The following is an 8,445-nucleotide window of genomic DNA, read 5'->3' as shown; positions in this document are numbered from 1 at the left end:
TTGATAGCACTAAAACTTCCCTAAACACCGCTGAAAGCATGTAGGAATACATTTGTCTTGTACACCACTGAATCACGTTGGTGGCTCATAGTCATTTGGGGCCTTTAAGTACTGCTGTAATAGAGAGCATTAATCATTTTCAGTCACATTAAGAAAACTGTACCTTTTCCATGGAGCCAGACCGTGTCAACTTCTCTCACTCCTTTTCTGTTTCTTTCCTCTTTTCAGGGGAGACCTGAGCCATCCCCAAGGCACAGAGGACGACGCCTTTTTTCAGGGCTGGTGTGAGCATCAAAAGGGTAAGTGGAGCATTTGAGAAGCATACTAGAAACCACCTGGTTACTGGGGTGGGAGGGGTATAAAGAGGTGCTGTGCTGTGTCTTTTTGCTCTGTTTCTGACCAGCTGTCCCCATTCCTAGAATTGCCATTAATAGAGCTGTCTGACAGACTGGGCACAGAGGGGTGTGGAACTTGTTGCACTGAGCTGGTCAAAATGGACACACAGCTGGTCAAAATGTTTGCAGTAGGTCATTTTGAAGGGAACCCATCCCCCCATTTTCGTGTTCATTAAGTCAGGATACATATGTAAAAAATCCAAACCCTTGGATTTAATAAAAAAAAATTGAAAACATGATTTAAATGATTTTTGAATCTTTCAGTAGCAGAAGCCTGGGTTCCTTTTATTTTGAACTGTGTTTTCCTGTTTTCTATGTAGCCAATTCTTCACTTTTCTGAACCGTTTCTTGTTTCTGAAGGTGGGGAGAGAGGAAATGGAGGACTTCAAGGCTAGATACCTTTCTGAAACAAGTACTGTAGTAAAATACAAGTTATGGGATACTGTGGGTGCATCTACATGTGCCCCTATGGCACTGTTGTTACTGCACCGTCGTTTAGTACTTCCTAAATGACGGTACAGTAACAGCCATTATTGCACCATGCTGGCTACGCCTGGTTATTTTTAGCTGTTATGTCGCTGTAGTGATGTGCTATAGCAAGGGAACATGTCACCATGGCAACCTAGTTGCGGCGTCACGGTTTGCGCCTGCTGATGCCATGTTGCCATAGTGCATTGCTACAGCGATGTAGTGTCTTGTGTAGATGCACCCATTAATGAGGTAACAGTGAAATTCTGTGGCCTGTGTTACGCAGGAGGTCAGACTAGAAGATGCTAATGGTTACTGATGCCTTTAATACTCTTGAAATATTCTTTGTGTAGTTATGAACTCGGATATTCCACAGGTGACAAGATGAGAAAACCAGCTTCTCAACCCCTAATGTAGACTTTGAATAGGTGCATTCTATAATGGTGGTACGTTTTTTTGTGGTGCATTCAGAGGTGCATTACTGACCTTGGAGGATGTTGCTCAGCATTGATTTTCCAGTTCTGCAGGAGTCTTTCCTATAGTCAGTGTGACGGTGCCTGCCTTCTCCATCCATGTGGTTGGTGCTTTATTTTGTTCTTTGACTCCAGTTAGGTGTTCTGTGCATCTCTGACACCTATCACTTGGGTTAGATGATGACCTAAATCCTTGTATGGTAAAGGCCTGTGCAGATGTGTTCTCACTCTTCACAGAAACTTTGCTGTCCAGGCTTCAAGCTTGAAACTGGAAATCCATTTCTTTACTGAAATACATCTGTGGGCACACTCAGGGGTAGCAGGAACTGAATGCTGGCTGAGTAAATTTCCAGTTGTATGCTAGACTTGTTGCTAGTCTTGTTTTTGAACCTCATCCTCAGACAGACGCATGTTACTGATGGGAGGTACATGGTGCTTTGCTAAGAGGTACACGACTGAATTTTAGTAATGGCAGTGAAGTTTCTGATTAGTCAGCACACAGGGAGTAATGGCATTGCCAAGTGTTGATGTTGGTGTTGCCACTCTTCCTAAACATGCAGAGACACAGCAGGTGTAGGGGGGTACAAGGCACAGTATTTTGCAGGTAAAGGGGTACACAGACAAAAAAAAAAAATGAAAACTGCTGATCTAAGCAAAGTAGGTAAAATATTGTCTGCATTTTGTTCAGCCTGGTAGTTTTTCCAGCATGTTTGGATCACTTCAGCCTCTTCCTCTTGTTGCTGTGCCTTGTTCTTACGTTTGTGCGTCCATGCCTGCCTGCTTCTAACCTTAGCTCTCCTCCTCCGTGTGACGCTTATGATTTGATTGCAGTAATTGGAGGGCAGGGACCTTCCTTGGGGTGAGTCTTAAGTTCTCACTCCCTAATTTTCTCTTCTATTAGAAGCTTTTCAGGGAAGGGAAGCTCCAGCACTGCAGGGAGGCTGTCAGCTCCAATGAGATGAACACAAAGACACAGTGTGAAACAAACACTCTTTCCATCTCAACCCTATTAATGGGGCCCTCTTCCAACCAGTCACTAGGTTAGCTGTGTACATAGCATGGCCTAATGGTCCGGACATAGGACAGGAAGTTGGGAAAGGCTTTCCTTTCCCAGCCCTGTTACTGATTCACTGCATGACTTTGTCCAAGTCCCTTGACCCATGTATAAATTGGAGATAATTTGCCCATGTATAAATTGGAGATAATGGTGGAATTTCCATATTGGATGTCTCTAACAGTGCTCAGTACCAGATACTTTCAGGCACTGCAAGCCAACCTTTTGGGCAGGCGTACCACAAGTTAAGCCCTGTACCTTTCCCTTGTGCCACTCTTTATTCCTTTCTTCTGCCTGATCTGCTCTGCTTCTACCCCTTGCTTAATCTATCATATACCATGTGCCACGATTGGCCATCCCTGCTTTACAGGAAGAAACACAGCAGTGAATAGTTCTGTAGTAAACAGCTCAGAAAGGGTGTTTCCTACTCCCCTCCATCAGTTAGTGACTGACTTTTGTGCCAGAGTTTGAGCATTTAGATCTTCGTAGTTTCATAGTAGCTAGGGTCAGGAGGGACCTGAACAGATCATCTAGCCTGACCCCCTGCCACAGGCAGGAATGAATGCTGGGTTTGGTATTAGGAGAGAGATGTATTTGGGCAGGTGGCAGATACTCTGGGTACCCATGCCCTTTCCACAATACCACTTCTGCTCATCAAGCCCTTTGCCACTGTGGTGACAACTTTTTAGGATGCATGTGTCATTTTTGAACTAGAGAACATAGTTGCAGCAGAGCAGCCTGCTTGGATTATTGGTGGGACAGACCCTCTGCAGAGAAGACAGTGGGCCATACTGTGTTATTCTGGGAGATGGGAGGAGAGCAACTTGGGGTCAGAAAATCTATCCTTAGCTTGGGTGTATAGCTTAGTGACCATATCTCTCAAGCAATTCTCCTGGAGTCATGAACCAGTTGTTGTAATCAGCAGTACTCTATGCAATGTTTATGAAGCCAGCAATGCATCAGTGTATGGAGTTGACCTTGGATTCTGTTGTACTTCAGCTGGTTTAGAAAGCACCTCCATCAGCAGTCCCAGGATCCGGGGGTGATGAGGGAAGTTAGGAATGAGAGAGGTGCTTGCATCCAGGCTGCTTTTGCTGATTTTTTAATGAGAGATTGATTGCAAATGTGCATGCTGCTTTCTGCATTGTGTGTTTCCTTGGGACATGTTGTACCAATATGTGGCAAATCTTTTACAGTGTTTGCTGTACTGTTCTTTAAGCCTCTGGGATGAATCTTGTTGTGAGGTATTTTGTGTGTGATTGATCTGGTGGACTGCACTGGTGAAGGGCTAGGATGTATATTAGGTTTAAAAGTCAAGCAATAGCTCTGAATCATCGGTTGCCACATAAGTGGCTGGTGCAGCTTGCTTAGTGGTTTTTGGTACTTGAATAAAACTTTAGGGAAATGGCAGCGACTCATTTCCTTAAAAGTAGAGACAGCAAGTGCTATAAGCAAATGTTCTCAATGTTATTTGTGTTACCATTATGTTTAATAGGAAAAACAACTGGTAACAATAAACATCTGTGTTTTTTCACTGTCTGTGTCTTGCTATCCTCGTGTCTGCTGCATCTTCTTGCATTCGATGCCCCCTTTTTTTTCTGTACACATGCAATGATCTTGTCTGCAGCCCTCTTTCCTTTTCCTTTTTGCAGCAGCATGCATGTGCTTGGGTTCTTGGCTTTCGGATCTCAAAGCGTCTACAAAGGGAGTGAAGGAGAGCCCATTTGCTATTTAATATTTTTAGCAGTGTAAGCACTGCATTCTCCCTACACTAGTTCCCCAGTGTCAAGGCCGCAGTTTGTAATTTGTATCATTTTTGGTATGCCAGCCTTCTTTGTAAGCCTGTTTCTGGAGAGAGCCAGCGTAAACTAGCAAGATAGAAACTGAGTGCATCTTGGTAAGTTCACAGCACAGTTCTTTTTATATTAATTAAAAAAAAAAAGAATGAGTAAATTAAAGTACTGGGTGGGGTAGGATTCGTTACAAAGTAGCTGTTGTCAGATTTGGTTCCCTAATCTCTGTGGAGATGTGCTCTTGCATCAAGGACTTTAACACAGTGGAAGTCAGTGCAAAGAGAGGTGGCCAGTGAAGGAGAGAGGCTGAAATTAGAGTGTTTGAAAGATGACAGAGAGAGACTGCCTGAGCCCCACTTCCAGGTTATTGCTGGAGAAGTAGAACAAAACCCAAACAGTGGGGATGTAGCTATCTAAGGATTCATTAGTGTGTATGTGAAGGAGCTGTACGTGCTCAAAATCACTTTCTTCAGAGAGAAGAGGCGACCCTGGTACATTTACCTCGAAAAGGGGCAAGGTATAGGCGGCGGAAGCCTGTGGATAAGGGGGCTCAGTCCCCCCCAGAACGGGGGGCAGCAGGTAGGGCTGCAAGCCAGCCCAGCCATGGGCTCCAGGTGGCTGCAGCAGAAGTAGGGAGGGGCACACATGCAGCCAGGATCACAGCTCTGCGTGGATCACTGGCTGCCCAGCACAACAGGCAAGTATCAGTCTATTCTGTGAAGGGGAAGGGGCATGGGGGGTGAGGGAGGGAGTGGGGTACAGGCAGGATCAGGGGCTGTAGTGAATGGGGCTCTGGCCGGGCAGGGTGGTGGGATGATTGGAGCCCGTCCAGGAGCATGGGGGGGGAGGCTCCCACTGCTGTGCGCACCCCAGCAGAGGCCCCAGGGGCATGTGCCTCCCCCACCTCTGAGTCTGCCCAAGTGTACACAGCGGCCTCCGATCGTCTCACCACCTGGCCCAGGCGGGGCCCCATTCACCCCTGCCCCACTCCCTCCCTCACTGTGGGGGGGGCTTGATCTGCCCCCCCACCTCTTCCACCACAGACTGTGGGGGTGGCAGGGGGCTTGCACTCTGCACTTCCCAAATTTTTTCTCTCTCTACCTATGGGGCAAGAAAAAGCCAAATTAATTTCTGCTGACTAACACTGAGAATAGTTGATCAGCAAAAGGACTGTACAGCTTGCAGGTAAAATCAAAGCTCTGTTTGTGTGTGTTTCAAAAATGGGGTTCATAAAACTACTCATAGTTAGAATCAGAAAAGGCAGTGGTGAATTGTACATTTAACTTTTTTTATGCTGCTTGGCAGCCATCTTGGGTCAAGTGGTGCTAGGAGGGAAGGCTGTGGTTAAGAGAGGAAGAAAGTTGAGCTTCTCTGTAAGTGCATTATGTGGCTTCCACCCTTAAAGGTGGCCATGTACACCACCAAATCCTCCCTCACCATGAATTCATTGGTCCTCGACCAGGAAATCCTTCTCCCTTTATACCTGAAGGGCTCATAAAACCACAACAAACTTGGTATGGGCATGCTTCCAGAGCTGAAGCTTCAGTTTCTCTCCTTCTGCCTTTACTGGGACATCCGGAGGTTCCCTGAAAACAGGTTCTTGAAGGATTCTCCCCAGTGGAACAGCTTGCTGTGAAGGCTACTCTGGGTTTGCTGGGGCTTGAAATGTGTTAATCATGGGTCCACATCCTGGGAGCCCTTCTCAAGATTCCCTTCTTGCTTACCCAAGGTCTCCTCTGTTGAAAAATGGAGTGGTTCAGGGTGGCAGACCCAAAACTGCGATGATAAGAAAGTAGGCTGGAAGGAACCTCATGAGATCATCTAGTCCAGCTCCCTGCTCAAGGCAGGACCATTGCTGACTAAACCATCCCAGCCAAACATTTGTCCAACCTGCTCTTGAAAAATTCCAGGGATGGAGATTCGTCAACTTCTTTAGGTAGCCTGTTTCAGTGCTTAACCATCCTCATGTTCAGAAAGTCCTTCCTTGTTTCCCATTTAAATTTCCTCTGCTGCAGTTTGAGGCCGTTACTCCTATTCCTGTCCACTAAAGCCATCTCCATCCTCTTTGTAGTCTCCCTCCCTTTGGTCTTTTCTTCTTTGGACTAAACTAAACATGGAATACATACATTAGGGACAGGAAGTGAAGCACATTGCTGGACCTCACTAATGCCCTTAGCCTTTGATATAGCTGTTTGTCATGAATCATAGAAGTGGGGTCGGAAGGGACCCTGTAGATCTTCAAGTCTGACCCCCTGCCTGGGCAGGAGGAAAACTAGGCTCAAATGACCCCAGCCAGGTAGGCTTCGAGCCGCTTCTTAAAGACCCCCAGGGTAGGAGCCAGCACCACTTCCCTTGGAAGTTGGTTCCAGATCCTAGCCGCCCTGACTGTGAAGTAGTTCTTACAGATGTCTAATCTAAACCTACTCTCCAACAGCTTGTGGCCGTTATTCCTTGTTATCGCTGGGGGAAACAAGGTCTCCCCCAAACCCTTCTGGTCCCCCCTAGTGAGTTTATAGATGGTCACCAGGTCCCCCCTCAGCCCCCCTCATGCTTAATACACTCTTGACACTGCTACCTGGGTCCTACAAATGCCCTAATGAGCAAGTTGCCTTGAGAGGATGATATAGTGATGTCTGTTCATGCTGTTGTGGCAATAATTGGGTGTTGGGCCAAGTGTGTAGTCATTGTCCCAGTCCCTTCCCTCCCCTCCCCTTCCCCCCGCCTTCATTTGATTGTGGTCTTGCCAACCCACATGAAGCCTTGTTTGAAGCAGTCCACATGTTTTAGGCTGGGAGGGGAGGGAGGCTGAGCAGAGGTCTTAATCTGATAAACTAAAGCAGTTGCCTGGATGACTGGAAAATAAACCGGGTGTAGCAAGGCAGGGAGAGGGCTAAAGGGACAAGCTTTCCCCACCCAAGTTTGACCTTCTAATTCTCTTCCTTGGAAGAAGAGCTTTGGGTTTTCTGCCCTGGGGACGGGGCAGGTTGCTTCGCTACCCCCAGTTCCTGTACATGGCTGGCAGATGTTTCTTATTTTCTGAAGCCAGGAAGCTCCTTCTGCCTGGGAAATCCACAGGGGCGGGGGAGGATCTGTGGGCTACTGGACCGGGAGCAGCTGCCGCTGCCAGGCGGAAGTGCTCAGTTAGGCTTTCCTAGACAGCTTTGAACAGGAGCCAGTAGCCCTCTCGTTATGGGAGAAAATCTGTGAGGTCAGGCAAAACAGCAGCAGTGCCAGCTCCAGGCGAGGGCTGTCTGCTTGGCATGCAGGTCCCATCCCTCCTCTCTGCCCTCTTCCCCTGACAGTAATCCTGAATGGCTCTGTATATAACATCTTGCTTTTGACGTGCAGCACTTGGCATCATTGTGGGGGCCCCTTACACAGGGATCCGAGTTGGGTAGAGAGGGTAGGCAGGATGAATGTTCAGTGAGGTTAATAGAAACTACCAGTCTTTGTACTCTGACTTGTCAGTCTTGGCTACATGCACTCTAGGGCACACAGTGTAGTGACAGAAAAGCCAAACTTCCTTAGTGCATTGTATTAGTCTTTGGTCAGCCTTGTCTGTGCTCCATGTGAGCGGCTAGTAGGTAACTCCTTGCTTTCTGGCCCCTGGGAGTTTTAAGCTGGAAGGGACTACTCAGATCATCTCATCTGCCTGCTTGCATGACCCACCTAGCAGTGCAGTGCAGCCCCAGCCACCCCAGACTTGGTGCTGCCTGTGCTGCTTGTCACAGGTTCAGCTCAGTGTGGCATGGGGCCATGCACCTTCAGGGAGCCCCAGGCCACTCGGGCTGTCACCCAGGGCCCTGCTGCCTTCGGATCTGTGGTTTGTGCAGGGAGAAAGCACGTGGCGGGACTTGGCCCAACACAGCCCACTTGTATGCGTTTGCACAGAACCAGGACACAAGGCTCCCATGCAAAGGTGTGCTAGCTGCATGGCCCGGGCTGGGTTGGGCTAGCCGGGCACATCTTCCATAAGTCTTAGGCAGTGATGCACCATGCTCTGTTGTAGCCACAGCACCTTTGGCTCCCAAGGGAGGTGGTGCTCTCCCCTACCCTGGGGGTCTTCAAGAGGAGGTTAGATAAGCATCTATCTGGGGTCATCTAGACCCAGCCCTCTTTCCTGCCTATGCAAGGGGTCAGACTCGATGATCTAGGCAATGAGTTCTTTGCTTCATTGTTCCTAAGTGAAGGGCAAGACAAGTCTGTCACTGGGATTGTGGAGAGGCAGCAGCAAGGTGCCAGACTACCATGCGTAGACCCTG

The 8,445-nt window shown here is 47.9% G+C and overlaps 1 protein-coding gene across 2 annotated transcripts in view; it reads left to right on the top strand.

Moving 5' to 3' along the window:
* The first annotated feature begins 228 nt into the window (after window positions 1-228).
* Window positions 229-8,445, top strand: part of HRAS (HRas proto-oncogene, GTPase) — a 54,835-nt gene continuing 46,618 nt past the window's right edge. Inside the window, exon 1 of one of the 2 annotated variants that reach the window (XM_006019195.3) lies at window positions 229-299. The gene's annotated coding sequence lies outside the window, so the exon portion shown is untranslated. Of the gene's footprint in view, window positions 300-4,268; window positions 4,288-8,445 lie in introns of those variants that run through there. The other variant, XM_006019196.3, reaches the window with a different exon arrangement.

This window comes from Alligator sinensis, unplaced genomic scaffold (assembly GCF_000455745.1).
Source record: "Alligator sinensis unplaced genomic scaffold, ASM45574v1 scaffold907_1, whole genome shotgun sequence".
In the NCBI taxonomy this organism is placed as follows: Eukaryota; Metazoa; Chordata; order Crocodylia; family Alligatoridae; genus Alligator; species Alligator sinensis.
This window is presented reverse-complemented; position numbering and strand designations above follow the sequence as displayed.